This window comes from Nomascus leucogenys, chromosome X (genome assembly GCF_006542625.1).
Source record: "Nomascus leucogenys isolate Asia chromosome X, Asia_NLE_v1, whole genome shotgun sequence".
Classification (NCBI taxonomy): domain Eukaryota; kingdom Metazoa; phylum Chordata; class Mammalia; order Primates; family Hylobatidae; genus Nomascus; species Nomascus leucogenys.
The window spans coordinates 122,379,648-122,398,762 of NC_044406.1; the positions used below are offsets into that span (position 1 = coordinate 122,379,648).

At 41.1% G+C, this 19,115-nt stretch overlaps 1 pseudogene; it reads right to left on the reverse strand.

Moving 5' to 3' along the window:
• Positions 1-284: 284 nt before the first annotated feature.
• Positions 285-19,115, reverse strand: part of LOC115833246 — a 42,414-nt pseudogene continuing 23,583 nt past the window's right edge.

The following is a 19,115-nucleotide window of genomic DNA, read 5'->3' on the forward strand; positions in this document are numbered from 1 at the left end:
TACCCTTTATGGTCTAAAAAGGGGAGGCATGAATAATTTACCCCTTGTTTAGCATATAATCAAGAAATAACCATAAAAATGGGCAGTGCCCTCGGGGCTGCCCTGCCTATGGAGCAGCCATTCTTTTATTCCTTTACTTTCTTCATAAACTTGCTTTCACTTTGCTCTATGGACTCGCCTCGAATTCTTTCTTGCACGAGATCCAAGAACCCTCTCTTGGGGTCTGGATCGGGACTCATTTCCAGTAACAACCAGACACCAAACCTGTCCATTCCTTGATCTTGGATTTTCCAGATTCTGGAACCATGAGAAATAAATCTCTGTTGTTTATAAATTACCTAGTCTGTGGTATTTCATTATAACAGCACAGACTAAGACACCAGGTTACCATTACCATTGTGTTAGCTAATTGGCTTTATCCAAGGGAAAAATAAACTTCTCATATCTTTACGACAGGAGGTGATTCTGACACTTGGAGTAAGATGGCGACCAAAGTTAGGCTGCTACCCTCCCACAGGAACTGGGAAATGAGGGTGCTTTCTCCCTTGATATTTACATTTCAAAGAGATGACTTTTAGGTCCATTGTTGAGAAAGACATTTGTGCGTCACAAAGATGGCAAAAGACCTACTTAGTCTGCAAAAGGATTTATGTACATTTAAAAGAGAGGAGAAAGTACTTACAATTATAAGTTTTCTCAAGTAAATGTTCTGGAAAAAAAGGAGGGGAGAGAAATCTCATACCTTATTTTCAATGGGGGTAATTAAGCCTCTCATTGTTAATTTGTATCTGTCCTTACAATCTCCTGCCTGTGTTACTACAAAATAGTAACGTGCACATTTTTTTAGTTATCTTTATTCTGGTTTTTTTCCCTTTCTCTGGGCAGTTGTAGCCATCTAAAATCAGCAAATCTGTAGTAAAATACAAAGCAAAGCAATTATTAGAAGCATGATAGAACATCAGAATTACTAAATTTGTAGAAAGTGAATTTTTTAGAAATTTTTATCTGCCTTGGGGAAATAACCTTTGAATATATTATACTAATGCTGAATAGTTAAATCAGATTTTTAAAAGATATTTGAAATACACTTTTATTCTGATTCTAAACAAAAAGGAATGGCAATGATAGTAACAAACAAAATTTCCCCACTGAACAACACAAGGTTGTTTTACATACTCATACCAAATCTCTATGCCAGTTAGGCACAACTGAATATTGTGATGTGACAGTAGCAGCCTTACATTTGAAACTCAAGAAGAAATCAATTGCATTCCCAAACAGCTAAATATGCAGGTCCAAACAATGAAGGTATTTTTTAAACTGTCACATTCACTCCAAAGCCCATTCATCTCCTTCAGCATCCCACAGATGGAGCACATGTTGCCTTTAGCTAGATAATAAAGTGGCACACACAGTGCACCACTTGACATCACAGAACTGCTGCCTATAAAACTAAACTTTTGACACTGGGCTCCAGCTTCATTCTCACAGGTCATCATCCTCATCTGGGACAGCAGTTGTCTAAGCAACCTCTAAATCACGCTCATACTACCCTGCCAAATTTGGGTCCATGACAACCTCTGGTGAGGCAAGAGCAGGCATGGCAACACATTCCAAGTTAGGGTCTCCAATGAGCCGTCTAGCAAGCCAGAGGAAGGGCTTTTCAAAGTTGTAGTTACTTTTTGGCATTTATGGCAGAAATGTCATAATACTGAAGATTCTTCTTTCAGTAGAAGACAGTAGATTTTTCCTTCACTTTCCCATCCTTAATATCCATTCTGTTGCCATACAACATGAGGATGTTTTCACATATTCATACCAGATCTCTATGCCAGTTAGGCACATTCTTGTAAATAACTCAAGATGTTACATCAAACGTTATAATGGCACACTGGGCTTGAATATAATAGCCATTTCTCAGTATACCAAATTTCTCCTGGCCAGCTGTATCTCATACAGTGAACTTAATAAATCCTCTGTTGGTGTGGAATACAAGGTGATAAACCTCAACACCTAAGGTGGCTACACACTTCTCAAATTCACTGGTCAAATGACATTTCATGAATGCAGTTTTTCCAGTACCACCATCACCAACCAATACCAATTTGAACTGGACTTGGGGCTCTCCTTGGGCAGCCACCACCATTATGTTCCTTCCAGAAGTGTCTCTGTTTTTATCCAGCTGAGGCTGAAAAGATGGCAGAAGCCCAGAGTCTTGATTAGCAATGAAAAAATGTTTTAGTCATACATTAATTTTATAAATTGTTGTGATGTCTTTATTACTTGCACTTTCAAATAATTAACTATGGAGCATTATTTTGTAGTTCCTCATGAAGTCTTGCCCAATCCAGGCCTATAGAGTAGCTTAACTCAGGACCCTGCTAATTTCAAATTTTAATTAACAGTTTTTCTTTGATGCCCCAATAAATTTCTCCTGAGTTTCCATCAATTACATGAGTAACATCACATTTACATGGTAATTTAGGCCGTTCAGTGATTGCCTCATCTTCCTAAATAACTTTGTTTTAAGATGAGAAGTAGAAAGAAATCCATGGCTATCAACTAGTTAAAAGTCTTACGAGGCACTGACTTTAGAGTACGGATTGAACTCCTAGTGTTTAATGTGCACAACTTTAATTTGCTTTGTGTTTGGTTTTTGGTTTTTTGTTCGTTTTTTTTTTTTTGAGACAAGGTCTCACTCTGTCGCCCAGGCTGGAGTGCAGTGGCATGATCATAGCTCACTGAAACCTCAAACTCCTGGGTTCAAGCAATTCTCCCACCTCAACCTCCCAAGTAGCTGGGACTATAGGCACACACCACCACACCCAGCTAATTTTTGTATTTTTGTAGGGATGAGGCCTCGCTGTGTTGCCCAGGCTGGTCTTAAACTCCTGGGCTCAAGTGATCCACCTGCCTTGGCCTCCCAAAGGGCTGGCATTACAGGTTTGAGCCACCATGTCCAGCCAACTTTAGTGTTTTAAGCCTTAAGGAAAAATCCATCTTATGGGCCATTTTTTCCATTGGTCTAAATAGTTATATAATTAAAACAGTCAGCTAAATCTCTATAAATAACAGGCATCCACCTTTGTTTATCCACCCATACTGGAGAAAACCTGCCTCCCAATGTTAGTAGTGACACTATATCTGTCTTTTGTAGTTGCTAGTAATCTGTAGGTGCCAGATTTCTGTTCATCTGTTAATTAGATATTTTTCTTTTCTATGTCATTCTCTCAATCAAGCCAGTTAATAAAATACTGTTGTGTTAAAGTTAGAACTTGAGTACCTGGATGCATACTAATTACTTTAACTTTGTTATTATCAAAAATTACTAATGAGGATGATCTCAGTTGTACTCGGCCAGTAATCCAGAGCATATCCACAACGGGAGTACAATTTAGAGCTCATTGGAAATATGTGGTTGGAGGAACCATTACTGGGAATGCAGAAATTTGGTGTAATAATAATGTTTGCTTTCCGATAAATGTGATTCTTTATTGTGGTGATTCAAATAACCTCTGCCTGAGTAGTACTATGAAAATAGCAATCATTTTTTTAGAATACATCTTTTTGAGGCAAGAGAATCATTAGAATCTGGGAGGCGGAGGTTGCAGTGACCGAGATCATGCCATTGCACTCCAACACTCCAGTCTGGGGGACAGAGTGATACCGAGTCTCAAAAAAAATTTTTTAAAAATAAAGAATACCTCTTTTCAGTTGAGTTCAGTACCAATATCCATTACTCTAGCGAAGTTCTTTGTGGGAACAACTGTCTAGTCCTCCTGCGGTGCTGGCTTCACATAGAAAGCATGAATCCAGCTATGGTTCTCCTTCACTTTGATAGCAGTATGAGTGATCAGCAGCACCTGAAAGGGTCTCTCCCAATGGAGTGACAACCTGTCTTTCCTTTGAAATACCTTTATGTGGATGAAGTCTCCTATTCTATAAGGGTGGCAGACTGACTCAGGCAAGTCCTTATGACTGTAAGTCTCAGGGTTTCTAGGGAAAAGAGAAGGCCTTTTAACTATTGAACATGTTTATGAGAGGATTCAGTTAAATTGGGAACAGAACATGGTCTCAGACCCAAGTTCATAGGCCTGCCAACCATAAATTCAAAGGGAGAGATACTATGCTTGCCTGCTTGCAGGGGTCACTCTAATTTTTGATAAGGTTAGTGGCAAAGCTCTAAGCCATTTTAACATGTTAGATTACTAAATCTTGGCCAAGCAGTTTTTTAAGAGTTTGATTCATTCACTCTACTTGTCCAAAGGACTCAGGCTTATAGGAATCTGCATACATTTGGCATAATTCCTGGGCAACAGTAGAAGTAAAATGACTTCCTCCGTCCTACTCAATGTGCTCTGGTATCCCAGAAGTGGAAATTGTGAGTTTTTTTTTTTTTTTTTGAGACGGAGTCTCACTCTGTCGCCCAGGCTGGAGTGCAGTGGCGCAATCTCGGCTCACTGCAAGCTCCGCCTCCCGGGTTCACGCCATTCTCCTGCCTCAGCCTCTCCGAGTAGCTGGGACTACAGGCGCCCGCCACCACGCCCGGCTAATTTTTTGCATTTTTAGTAGAGACGGGGTTTCACCGTGGTCTCGATCTCCTGACCTCGTGATCCGCCCGCCTCGGCCTCCCAAAGTGCTGGGATTACAAGCGTGAGCCACCGAGCCCGGCCGAAATTGTGAGTTTTAAGAGAACCTTTACCACTGCCTGAACATCAGCTTTTTATTTTTATTTTATTTTAAGTTCTAGGATACATATGCAGAACGTGCATGTTTGTTACATAGGTATACACATGCCATGGTGGTTTGCTGTACCTATCAACCCATCATCTAGGTTTTAAGCCCTGAATGCATTAGGTATTTGTCCTAATGCTCTCTCTCCCCTTGCCCCCCACCCCCCAACAGATCCCACTGTGTGATGTTCCCCTCCCTGTGTCCACGTGTTCTCATTGTTCAACTCCCATTTACGAGTGAGAACATGTGGTGTTTGGTTTTCTGTTCCAAACATCGGCTTTTTAAATTTTATTTGATTGTGGTAAGAACATTTAACAAGAGATCTACCCTCTTAACAAATTTTTGAGAGTACAATATAGTATTACTGGTTATAGGCACAATGTTGTACAGTAGACTTTTAGAGTTTATTCATCTTGCTTAACTGAAGATCAGCTTTTGAAGACAGAAAGATTTCAGGCCATCCAAATGTCACACATACCAAAACTAGACAATATCTCTTACCGAAATCTAACTGCCACCACGTTCCTGGTAAAGCTGGTTAGAGATAACTTCCTGTGCTTATATTTGGAGTGGCCCGTAAAGAATAGCACATCAATAGCATACATTACATAGCATATCTCTTTAATATGTTGTGAATAACTTTATCTTTTTGGTAGGCCTAGTAGGGGTCTAATGCCTTTAAAATTCGTCTTTTGTTCAGATCATTTTGTCGATGACACAACACCACTAACCAAGCAAATTGGGACTGAAGTATAGGAATTACTGTTAGGTAATTCCCACAGTCCAATCAAATTTCTTTTAGCTCCTTTTTCAATTCATTTGCTCATTTATTTTTGTGAAGCACATTTTAAAAAATGAACAAAAGCTTCTTGTTGTATTAAAAATAGAGCTTCTAAGTTTGGAGCCAGCCATGTTTTAGAAGCAGCTTTTGGCAGGGCGCAGTGGCTCACGTCTATAATCCCAGCACTTTGGGAGGCTGAGGCAGGCGGATCACCTGAGGTCAGGAGTTCGAGACCAGCCTGGCCAACATGGCGAAACCCTGTCTCTACTAAAAGTACAAAAATTAGCTGGGTGTGATGGCACATGCCTGTAGTCCCAGCTACTCAGAAGGCTGAGGCGGAAGAATCGCTTGAACCCAGGAGGCGGAGGTTGCAGTGAGCCAAGATCGTGCCATTGCACTCCAGCCTGGGTGACACAGAAAGACTTCATCTAAAAAATAAAAATAAAAAATAAATAAAAGCAGCTTTTACAGCTCTATCAGCAAAATGAATTACTAGTATCTGAGAAAGCAGATGTAAAGTCCCTAACAAATCAGCTATCAATTTTCCGTGTGATTTTTTTAGTTGTTACTGAAGTCAAAAATCCTCTATTTAAAAAAATGTTCTCTGTTGCATGACAGACATCAAACATATGTTTATTATGTATATAGTTTTATGTTTATTTTTAGTCCAGAACTAATAATTGCAGTTCTACTAACTGGTATTAACTCATCTGCTTATGCAGACTTAATTGCAGATAAAGCATAAGCTTCCAAAGCTGCATGATAAGTCACTGCAGCTAGGAAGCTTTTTGAGTGGCCACTTTTAGCCATACTACATTACCAATTGATAAACATTATTATATCATCATTTTGAACAGGAATATTACATAAATCACATCAGATTTTTCAAACTTTGGACATTTCAAAGCTAAGAGAGAGGCTATCCCCAATTTCCGTTGTTCAAAAGCCTCTTCAGATTCTAGGGACCAAACCAGAAGATCTGAAGGATTATCATGTAGTTGCTCCGTCAGAGGTTTTGCCCACTCTGCAAAACCTGGAATCTACTCTCTTTAATACTGCATTAGTACCAAAACTGTGTCTAAGTCCATTTGGGCTGTTATAACAAAATGCCATAAACTGGGTAGCTTACAAACAACAGGCATTTATTAATCACTTTTTGGGAGGCTAGAAAGTACAAGATCAAGATGCTGGCAAATTCAGTGTCTGGTAAGGATTCACTTCCTCATGGACGGTGTCTTCTGGTTGCACCCTCACATGGTGGAAAGAGCCAGGAAGCTCTCTGAGGCCTCTTTTATAATGGCATTCATCCCATTCATTAGGGCAACACCCTAATCACCTCCAAAGGCCCCATTTCTAATACCATCACATTGGAGGTTAGAGTTCAACATACGAATTGGGGAGAGAATAAGACATAAACATTCTAACCATAGCACTACATTCGGCTGTTAGATCTGCAAAATGAGATGACTCCTAGATTGTACCACTCTAAGGCCCACAGCTGAACACAGATGCCTTAAATAGTTTACTCAGAAAAGCAATGTTGCAATTTATCTAGTGAGGCCTTATGCCCTTGTGAAGCAAAGAATTGTAACAAATCCAAAGTGTTAGTTTTGCATTGCTCTTTAGTTTCTGAGGCTACCAGCAAAATCATCCATATTTTGAAAAATTATAGATCCTTCTGGTAAAACAAATTTATCTGTTTCTGTAAATGACTAGAGAAAACATTAGGGGAGTCTCAAAACCCTTGAGGAATTGTCTGCCATAAGTATCAGACTGCTTTATGAGCAAGTAAGAATTTAGACTTGTCTACTTATAAGAAAAGAAAGAGGGGGAAGGAAAAAAATAAGGAAGGAAAAAAGGGAAGTGGGGAAGGAGGGAAGGAAGGAAAGAAGGGAGGAAGGGAGGAAGGGAGGAAGAGAGGAAGACAGGAAGGGAGGAAGGGAATGAGGGAGGGAGGGAGGGAGAGAGAGAGGAAGGGAGGGCAGAACATAGAACATAGAACAATAAAAAAATTTTTTTCAGACGATGATACTGAGATCAGAATAGTTGCAGGATTAGGAACTACAGGTGTTAATGGGACAACAAATTAATTTACTTCTCTAAAATCAGTACAAATCTATATAGAGCTTATCCATCTTTATGAAATTTACCTTTCTTCTTTACTGGAAATGTGTGGGATTACTACAGGGTAAGTGCCCCTTTTTAATTATCCTTTTTCCTTTTTTTTTTTTTTTTTTTAGAGACAGGGTCTCACTCTGTTACCCAGGCTTGAGTGCAGTGGTGTGATCACGGCTCACTGTAACCTCAAACTCCAGGGTTCAGGTGATCCTCCCATCTCAGCCTCCCAAGTAGCTAGGACCACAGGCACCTGCCATCACGCCCGGCTAATTTTTTTTAATTTTTTGTAGAGACGAGGTCTCACCATGTTGGCCAGACTGGTCTCAAACTCCTAACCTCAACTGATCCTCCTAACTTGGCCTTCCAAAGCATGGGGATTACATGTTTTTCTAATTCTTTTATAACTGGTTTTATTATGTTTAATTGAGCTCTCAAAAAAGGATATTGTTGACACATGGCCATGGCTCATCTTTTTGGTAAGCTATTTTTTATATCTCAAATTAATCCAGTATTGTCATTCCCTTTGATTAAATGCTCCTTCAAGTCTTTTGCTTACTTTTAAATTCAGTTGTCTGATTATTATTATCATTATTATGATTGAGTTGTAAGAGTTCTTAATGTATTCTGGATACAAGTCCTTTATCAGATATATGATTTGCAAATATTTTCTCCCAGTCTGTGGCTTGTCTTCTCATTTCCTCAATGGAATAATTTGAAATGCAAATTTTTTTTCATTTTTTATTAAGTTCAGTTTATTCATTTTTTCTATTATGGGTCATGCTTTTGGTGTTGTATCTAAGAATCTTTGCCTAACCCAAGGTCATGAATATTTTCTCCCATGTTTTATTCTAAAAGATTTATAGTTTTTTACTTCACATTTAAGTGACTTGTTTCAACTTGTGGGGACTTTTCCAGCACAGTGTGAGACCGCCACTCTCTGCAATACCCCTTTTCTTTCAGAAGTATATAGTATCCAAATCAGGTGCCTTTTCCCAAAAGGCTCCACAGACACTTCATCCACAGTACAGAATATAGTAGCTATTAAGTTGCACAGCAGGTCTCTCACCAGTAGGTTTATAGGAGATTCAGGAGAAATGAAGAACACATGTTCCTCAGTCAAAGGACCTATCTCTATGGGAATTACAGAGGAAAGGGGACAAGTAGAAGGCTGACCCAAAATATCCATAACCTGTATTAACCTGTCACCAGATGGGAAAAGTTACTGACACATTACAGTCCACTAGTTCTCACCTTTGTGATTCCCTCAATTTGTCAATTTTGAACCACTTGCCAAGTATTTCCTAGCTGAAAGTTTTGTTCTAGGCTCTCCTAATTCTCTTATCTTTGCAGTTTCTGCATCATCTAGAGTGTCCTTCTGCATTCCCTCTTCCAACACCCCGGCTTCTTGCAATAACAACATACAGCCTCCCATATTTCTTTCTTCCCTTTCTGGATTGGTCATTGTAGGATTATTCCCTTCAGTAAAGAGTTCTAACTAAGCAGAGAACACAGCAAACTTTAATCTCTTCTTTTCTTTTTTTGTTCTTAGATTATCCCAAAACTGAGTAGCTGCTGCTAAGATTTGAGTAATAGTTTGCCTTTGCCATCCTACTACCTTTTCCTTAGCTTGGGTTTGGATAGTCAGTGAGAGAGCTAAAATAAAGGTGGTTAGAGCCAGAGGGTAATTTTTATATGACCTTGGATCCATGCCAATAAACTTTTAGAATGCCTGAACAAGTCACTGATGGAAATCAATGAGGTACTCACCTGTCTTATGAGTAAACAGCTGCAATATCTTCCAGTTCCTCTTTACAAGAAAGGTTTCAAGGAACCTCTATCCTCAGATTATCCATATTTGTGAGGGATGGTGGATAGTCAGCTTCTCTTGACCACCATACCCCTGATGTGGTAATCTTCTGGACACCAACATCCTTGCTCCATCAAAGGATCAAAGTCTGCTCATTGCAAAATTCCATGCAGTAGCTGGTGCACATCTCCACACATGGGGCTGTAAACTGAAAACATGCTGCATAGTAGTACTGCAAATTTCTGGGGCACAGGGAAGAGAAGCCTTTAAATGAGTGAGAAAAGAATCTGAACCACCCAAGAGTCCTGGGTAGCTACTCAATGGCATCAGTTTTGCTGGCTATCCAAATAGGAAGGTCTGGTTTTCCTCACACTGAGACAATAAAAATGTAAATTACACAACACTTCAGTTCCAGTTTTGACATTCATAAGTTTTATACCTTGGTTGCCTGTCTTTTTCCAAGTGACAAGTGCAGCTACTCTCCATTCTGTTGCCTCATGGGAACACAGTCTGTCTTAGCCAATTTTTTGTTGCTATAATTGAATACCACAGACTGAGTAATCTATAAAGAACAGAGGTTTATTTCTGGAGTCTAGGAAGTACAATATCGAGGTGCCAGCATCTGGTGAGGGCCTTCTTGCTGTGACATAACGTGCTGGAAGGTATCACATGGCAAGAGAGTAAGAGCATGTCAGCTCAGGTCTCTCTTCCTCTTCTTATAAAGCCACCAGTCCCATCATGGGGGCCCCACCCTAATGAAATTATCTAATCCTAACTACCTCCCAAAGGCCCCACCTCCAAATACTATCAAACATGAATTTGGGGATTAAGTTTCCAACACATGAAATTTGGAGGACACATTCAAACCAAAGCACAGTCTTTTATCCAAGTTCTCAATCATCCCATGATCCTGTCTCTTTATTATTTCTGCCTTTCTAGTTGTGTGTTGTGTGGTGTGTAGATGATAAGACCTCCTGGAGGTGGAATCTGGTCTAAAACATAAAGTAGACTCAGGGCTAGGCCACCAGGCACACAAACTTGTATCCTCAAATAGAGCAGGTAGTTGTAGAAAGTTGTACCTTCATCTCCCTTTACAGGGAAATCTATTCATGAAGGGAGCCACCTCTAAAAGATCATCACTTCCCCCTTGCCTGGGAGCCACTACAGTCAGTTAGAAGCAAAGAAGGATAAGGACATGCAGGGGAAGCAGAGGGAGCAGGAACAGCAGAGAAAGGAGGAGAAGCTTTCCATGAAAGAGAAAGTGCCTTTAATTTTTGCATTTCCCCTCTTTTTTCTTTTCATCTGGCTATCCGAATCTTTTTTTTTTTTTTTTTTTTTTGGACGGAGTTTCGCTCTTGTTGCCCAGGCTGGAGTGCAATGGCACTATCTCGGCTCACCACAAGCTACAGGCATGCGCCACCATGCCTGGCTAATTTTGTATTTTTAGTAGAGACAGGGTTTCTCCATGTTGGTCAGGCTGGTCTCAAACTCTCACCCTCAGGTGAACTGCCTGCCTGGGCCTCACAAAATGCTGGGATTATAGGCGTGAGCCACCATGCCCAGCCTGTCTGAATCTTTTAGGCTAGTCAAGTAAAACAGTGGGAGTGGAGAAGACACAAAGAAATAGCCAGTTGTGATCAATTAGTTGTAAACACCACTGTACTTTGACCAGCCCTAAATCATTTTTAAGTCTCCTCTTAGAACAATATTTATCCCATAAATACCAGGAACTCATTCATTCAGGATGAAACCACTCCAAGGATGTGTTACTCTATCCAAATCAAAAGACCCATCCTCCCACCACTACAGAACTGGATTTTCATGTGCATAACCATCACAAACGTGACAGATATTAACTATTTAAGAGAGAGACTTGAAGGCAACATTCCTGTCTTCCCATATTTTCCAACCATATGATGACCCTGATTTAATTTTAGAGTCTACATTACCCATGTTTATTTAATAGTAACATATTGAATTTGGACAGGTTGGATTGTCTAGGTAGTAGTCCCAAAAAAGAGAGCACTAGAGGGAAGACTTTTTATAATTCCAGGTCTCCTACCTGATTGTTTTATGGTTACAGACTGTCAGTTGTCTGCTCATGTCAGGAGCTACCATGTATTTCCATGTTCTCATCACCAAAATTGTTGGGGAAATATAATTAAAAACAAAATCTTCTCCTAACCCAGAATTCCTCTCCACAATGGTAGTAGAGAAAGAACGTTTTATTATTGAGTCAGCATTAAACCAGAGCATGATGCACATTCCAAGTAACTCACTAAGAGATTGCAAAAACAGAAAGGAATCTCACCCCCTAATATAGCCAAGCAGATACCATTATTTACATGTTTTCAAGTAAATAAATAATGACTAGTCCTCAAGTAAGAAGACTTGGCAGCATTGTTTGTCACACATATTTCACCCAAACTTTACCTAGTAATTGAAGTGACCATCTGTGCTAGTTAATTGGTTTTATCTAGAGGAAAAAATTATCATATCTTTATAACAGGAAATAGTTTTGCAATTTGGAGCAACGTGCCCACCAAAGTTAGGTTTCTACACTCCCACAAAAACTGGGAAATGGGGTGCTACCTCACTTGATGTTTACATTTTTAAAAAATGGCTCCCAGGTCCTTGAGAAAGACATTTCTGGGTCATGAAGCTGATAAAAGGTCTATGTAGTCTTCAAAAGTCTTCATTGAAATTTTGATGAAATATATATACATATATGAAGAAAATATAGTTGACCCTTGAACAATGTGGGGGCTAGAGGCGCTCCCTGTGCAGTTGAAAATCTGCATATAACTTTTGACTCTTCAAAAACATAATCACTAGTAGCCTACTGTTGACCAGAAGCCTTACTGATAACTCAGTCGATTAACACATATTTTGTATGTTAAATGGTATTATATACTGTATTCTTACAACAAAGTAAGCTGGAGAAAAGAAAATGTTATGAAGAAAATCAAGATAAAAAATGTATTTGCTATTGATTAAGTGGATCATCATAAAAGTCTTTGGCCAGGCACGGTGGCTCATGCCTGTAATCCTAGCACTTTGGGAGGCCGAGGCAGGTGGATCACCTGAGGTCAAGAGTTCAAGACTAGCCTGGCCAACATGGCGAAACCCCGTCTCTACTAAAAATACAAAAATTAGCTGGGCATAGTGGCACGTGCCTGTAATCCCAGCTACTCGGGAGGCTGAGGAAAGAGAATCACTTGAACCAGGTGGTGGAGGTTGCAGTGAGCCGAGATCGTGCCTCTGCACTCCAGCCTGTGCAACGGGAACGAGACTCCATCTCCAAAACAAACAAACAAATAAATAAATAAATAAATGAAATAAAATAAAAGTCTGTCCTCGTCTTCAGGTTGAGTAGGCTAAAGAGGAGAGGTTGGTCTTGCTGTCTCGGGGTGGCTGAGGTGGAAGAGGTGGAAGAGTAGTCAGGAGACACAGGCACACTTAGTGTAACTTTATGGAGATTAAATACATGATAATTTCTGTCTTTTTTGCTATTTAATTTCTCTAAAAATGTGCCTATACAGTACCAATTCTTCCACAGTTTGCTTTAGTTTCAGTGCATGCATCTTAGAAGGGTACATGTCATAAAAGAAGTCAAAAGCAATCTCGAATAATCAGAACCCTTCTGCTAAATTGCCTAATGCCAATTTGTTTTCTCGCACCGCTTCCTCTACATCTTCTTCTTCATTGTCTGGCACAGGTTCAGAAACGCTCATCTCTATCAGGTTGTCTTCTGTTCATTCCTCTGGTGTGGTGCTGATTAGCTCTTTAATTTCTCCAAGATCCATATCTTGAAACCCTTCCCCCCCCACCACCACCATCTTTTTTTTCCACCTCCAAAATCTCTTTCATCATTTCCTTGATTGGCTCTGTTGTAAATCCTGTGAAGTCATGCACACCTGGACACAGTTTTCTCCAGCAGGAATTTATTGTTTTGGGCTTGAGGGTTTTCATGGCTTTTTCCATAACAACAATGGCTTCTTCAATGATGTAATCCTTCCAGACTTTCATGACATTCTGTCTATCAGAGTTCTCTTCCATAGCACTGACAATCTTTTCCACAGTGTACCATGTGTAATGAGCCTTAAAGGTCCTTATGGCTACCTGATCTAGAGGCTGGATTAGAGACATTGTGTTTGAGAACAAGGAGACCAATTCAAGGCCTTTGGTGTTGAACTCATAGGGATCTGGATGGCCAGGGGCATCATTCAATAAAAGGCAGTCCCTTACTGGCAAGGTACTTCCTGACTTCAGGGACAGAGCATCTATGGAACCAATCCAGAAACAGGGTTCTTGTTGTCCAAGCCTTCTAGTTATACAACCGGAAGACTGACAGCTGGTGTTTATGTTTTCTCTTCAAGGCTCAGGGGTTAGCTGTTTTATAGATAAGAGCAGTTCTTATCATAAAACCAACTGCATTTGCACAAAACAGTAGAATTAGCCTGTCCCTTCCTGCTTAAAATCTTGGTGCTTGCTTCTCTTCCTTACTAACAAATGTCCTTTCTGGCATTCTTTTCCAGAATAGGGCACTTTAATCTGCATTAAAAACCTGTTCAGGCAGATATCTTTTCTCCACAATGATTGTCTTAATGACATCTAGAAACTTGTCTGCTGCCTCTTGATCAGCGGAAGCTGCTTCACCTGTTATCTTGACTTTTTTTTTTTTTTTTTGAGATGGAGTCTTGCTCTGTCGCCCAAGCTGGAGTGCAGTGGCGTGATGTCAGCTCACTGCAACCTCCACCTCCTGGGTTCAAGCAATTCTCCTGTCTCAGCCTCCTGAGTAGCTGGGATTACAGGCATACACCACCAGGCCCAGATAATTTTTGTATCTGTAGTAGAGATGGGGTTTCACCATGTTGGCCAGGCTGGTCTCAAACTCCTGGCCTCAAGTGATCCGCCTGCCTCAGCCTCCCAAAATGCTGGGATTACAGGCATGAGCCACCGTGCCTGGCCTATCTTGGCTTTTTTTTTTTTTTGGGATGGAGTCTCGCTCTGTTACCCAGGCTGGAATGCAGTGACGAGATCTCGGCTCACTGCAACCTCCACCTCCCAAGTTCAACTTCAGCCTCCTGACTAACTAGGAGTACAGGCATGCACCATCACGCCTAGCTAATTTTTGTATTTTTAGTAAAGACAGGGTTTCGCCATGTTGGCCAGGCTGGTCTCAAACTCCTGACCTCAAGTGATCCACCCGCCTCAGCCTCCCAAAGTGCTGTGAGCCACTGCACCTGGCCAAAAGCTGCATTTTCAATACAACATAAAAAGGTATTTTGCAAAATGTTCAAGGTTTTCATACCTACTGGCACAGCTGCAGCAACAACTTCATTAATTTAATTTCCTTTTCTTTTTTATAATAGTCCTTACACTGGATTTATTTATCTTGAAATGGTGGGCAACTAAATGTCGGGCGTGGTGGCTCACACCTGTAATCCCAGCACTTTGGGAGGCCAAGGCAGGCAGATCATGAGGTCAGGAGATCGAGACCATCCTGGCTAACACGGTGAAATCCCATCTCTACTAAAAACACAAAAAATTAGCCAGGCGCAGTGGTGGGCACCTGTTGTCCCAGCTACTTGGGAGGCTGAAGCAGGAGACTGGCATGAACCTGGGAGGCGGAGCTTTCAGTGAGCCGAGATTGCACCACTGCACTCCAGCCTGGGCGACAGAGCGAGACTCCATCTCAAAAAAGAGAAAGAAAAAGAAAAAGAAATAGTGGGAAACCACAGGTGCAAATCTCAATCTATGGTACATATCAAGCAATTCACCTTTTTTCTTCTAATGTCATGATTTTTATCTGCTTCTTAGGAGCACTTCCAGCATCACCAGTGGCACTTCATCCCATGGCGTTATTCAAGGTTTGTCCCACCATAGGTCCCATGGTGTTATTCAAGGTTGATGGTATTGCACTGAACACAATGAAAAACACATGAAAATTATAAGAGATCACTTTTTATTGTGATATGCAATTTACTGGAGAGACAAACTACTCATGCAGAGATGATTAGTGTCCCATGCAGTTCTAAGCAGATGCCCACAACACCTGGGCTCACAACAATAGCAACAGAAGGTGGCTACAAAATTGTTACAGTAGTACAGTATATACTACAGTTAATTTCGTGCAGTTATGACTTAACATTGCATCTCTACTGTTGTTTATATTTATTTTGGACTGCAAATGTTGCTATATATGGTATATGTTTGTGTGTACATGTGAGATGCCACACTTTTAAACAACCAGATCTTGAGAGCACTCATTCGCTATTGTGAGAACAGTACCAGGGGGATGGTACTAAACCATTCATGAGAAATTCAACTCCATAATCTAGTCCCCTGCCACAGGGCCCCATCTCCAACATTGGGGATAACAACTGAACATGAGATTTGGTTGGGGACACAAATACAAACCATATCACCAGGCTCAGGAGCAAATCATAAGATAAGCTAAAATTCAGAGAAGGTTGAATTCTTCAGTTCCAGTGAGTCTCCTACACCAAAATCAGGGTCCCAGTAAAGAGTGGGACCCTAAGACTTGGAAGAAAGATTACTGAGTAGATGCATTTGGGAACCTTGAACCCCAAGATCCTCCCGAAACTTCTGGACATGCAGAAGTGCTGCAATCCTCCTTTTATAGGACAGCAGTCCCCCCGCCACCCCGCCCCAATTGAAGATCATGAAAGGAATTCAAATGAGGCATTGTCTGGGACAATGCCTGCCCTTCTCAGGATCTGCCCCCCTCCCTTCCCAGCAATTAGAACATAACTATGGTCAAATTTCAACATAGGATAACGGGAGAAGTGCTGGACCTGCTGAGGGAGGAGAGGAATTATACACAAAAAGAGAGTCATTATATACACAAAAGGAGCTGCAGAACTTGGCTGACGTTTACCAGCAAAAGCTGGAAGAGTATATCTGAGGATGCTGGATCTACAGGACAGATTACAAAACTGAATAGAGAAAAGTGTGTTAATATGGAGGTACTCTCCTGTGACACAGGATTCAGCACACTGGCAAGGGCCCCAGAGGCCAGTTTTGAAATGGTTTTAGGAAGGTAGAATAAAGCAGTGGTCCACACTAAATGAAGCAGCAATACTAGAACTTAGTGGTAGACTATAGAGGAATAGATCAAAAAGCTTAGAGAAGTGAACATGTTAGGATGGATTTATTACATGAGAGAAGAAGACCGACCAGTTGACTATGTTCATTGGAGGGGCCCAGAGTATAGTTCACTTACCAAAACAATAAGGAATGTGATAGTGAGGGGACACCAGCATTATGAAAAGCTTCAGCCGGGCGCGGTGGCTCAAGCCTGTAATCCCAGCACTTTAGAAGGCCAAGGAAGGCAGATTATTTGAAGTCAGGAGTTCGAGACCAGCCTGGCCAACATGGTGAAACCCTGTCTCTACAACAAATACAAAAATTAGCCAGGCATGGTGGCACATGCCTATAGTCCCAGCTACTTGTGAGGCTGAGGCAGGAGAATCACTTGAACCTGGGAGGCAGAGGTTGCAGGGAGCCGAGATTGCACCACTGCACTCCAGCCTGGGCAACAGTGAGACGCCGTCATAAATAAATAAATAAAAGCTTCATAGTCGGCTGGGAATGTTGACTCATGCTTGTAATCCCAGCACTTTGAGAGGCCAAGATGGGTGGATCCTTTGAGCCCAGGAGTTCAAGACCAGCCTGGGAAACATAGGGAGATCCCATCTCTACAAAAAGAAGAAAAAAAGAAAAAAGAAAAAAAAAGAAAAGCTCCATAGTAGTAGCTGTCCTCTGTAAACCAGGGCTGATGATAGGAGATGCTCGTACAGAACTGGGCTCCCTAGTGCTAATGGAGGTGACAGGATTCTGAAATAGGGGAAACTAGGTGACAACACTTAGCCATCAAAAGTGAATTGGTTATAAGCATATGCAGCAAGGTTGGAATGACACCAAGGGATGCCTCCTGACTCACAGGGATTTAATGAGATGGCCCATAGAACATTGTGTTCCTAGGGGCAATTCAGAAAAACAGCCAGCAAGGGTATTACTATATATAAATATATAGATAAGCAGAAGTCTGAAGTCAGTTGCCCCAATGGAAAGTCACAGCTCTTTTTCTAACTTCCAGACCTAAGCCAGTTCTCAGACCCCAAGCCCATAAAATGAAGAAGAGGTCAGGTTCCCATGAGAAAGGGCCCTATAACAACATGGTAAGTATATTTAGCAGTGTTCTCCAGGCCTTCTCCAAAAGTGTCTATGACCATTTACTCAGATAGCTGGGGAAAGGGGAATACAGAGACTCTTTCAAGTCTACTGGACCCAGGAAATAAATAGACACTGATACCCAGGAGCCAAAGTGTTACTGTGGCCCACTTGTTAGGGAGAGGCTTATGGGGGTCAGGAAATAATTGGGATTTTGGCCCAGGTTTGTCTCACAGTGAGTCCAATAGTCATCTCCATGACTCCCAAATGAATCATCGGAATGAATACATTAGCAGTTCGCAGAATCCTTACCTCAGTTCTTTGCTCTATAGAGTGAGAGCTACTGTAATAGGAAAAGGCCTACGAAAGCCCCTGAAAGTCACCACCACCCCCAAAGAAAAACCTTTCAACGGCCAAAACAGTAAATAAAAACCAGTATTACATCTGGGGGAAGGGAGAAATAGCAAAGATTAGTGTCACCCTCAAAATATTAAATAATGCAGGAGGCATGGTCCTCATCATATCTTTCTTTAATTAATCAGTCTGGGGGCCGGGCACAGTGGCTCACACCTGTAATCCCAGCATTTTGGCAGCCCAAGGTGGGCCAATCACTTGAGGCCAAGAGTTTGAGACCAGTCTGGCCAACATGATGAAATCCTGCCTCTACTAAAAATACAAAAATTAGCTGGGCATGGTGGTGCACGCCTGTAGTTCCAGCTAGTCAGGAGGCTGAGGCAGTAGAATCACTTGAACTTGGGAGGTGGAGGTTGCAGCAAGCCAAGATCACACCGCTGCACTCCAGCCTAGGCAACAGAGCAAGACTCTGTCTCAAAAAAAAAAAAAAAAAATCAGTCTGCCACCTGCCCAGTAAACATAATAGTCCCAATTGTATCTACTGAACATGAGTAGTATCTTTACTAAAGCAAATTAACACACCTCTGGTAGATGGTATATGGCTATTGATTTGGACCAATCCATTTCTTTCATACGTGTCAGGAAGGAAAATCAGAAACTGGTTCTATTCACATGGAACAGACAGAAGTATATATTCCCTGTCTTACCCCAAGGCTGTTATTTTTCCTGCTCTCTCTTATAACTTAACGGGACCTGAAGCAACTAAATACTTTAGAGAATATCATATCGGTCCACTCTATTGATGGTATCATGTTAGCCGGACCTGATGAGCAAGAAGCAGAAGTACCCTGGGTGTCCTAATAAGATGTACATTCTAGAAAGTAAAAGATAAACACTGCAAAGATTCAGGGATGAGCTACATGAGTGAAGTTTTTAGGGATCCAGTGGTCTAGGGTCTAGGGAATGCTGAGACATTCACTCCAAAGTGATGGACAAATTATTGCACCTTTAACCTCCCACCTTTAAGAAAGAGTCCAAAGGTGGGACTCTGGATAGGTAAGCAATATGTTCTATACTTAGAAATACTGTAAAAACCCATTTATTGAATGACATAGAAGGCTA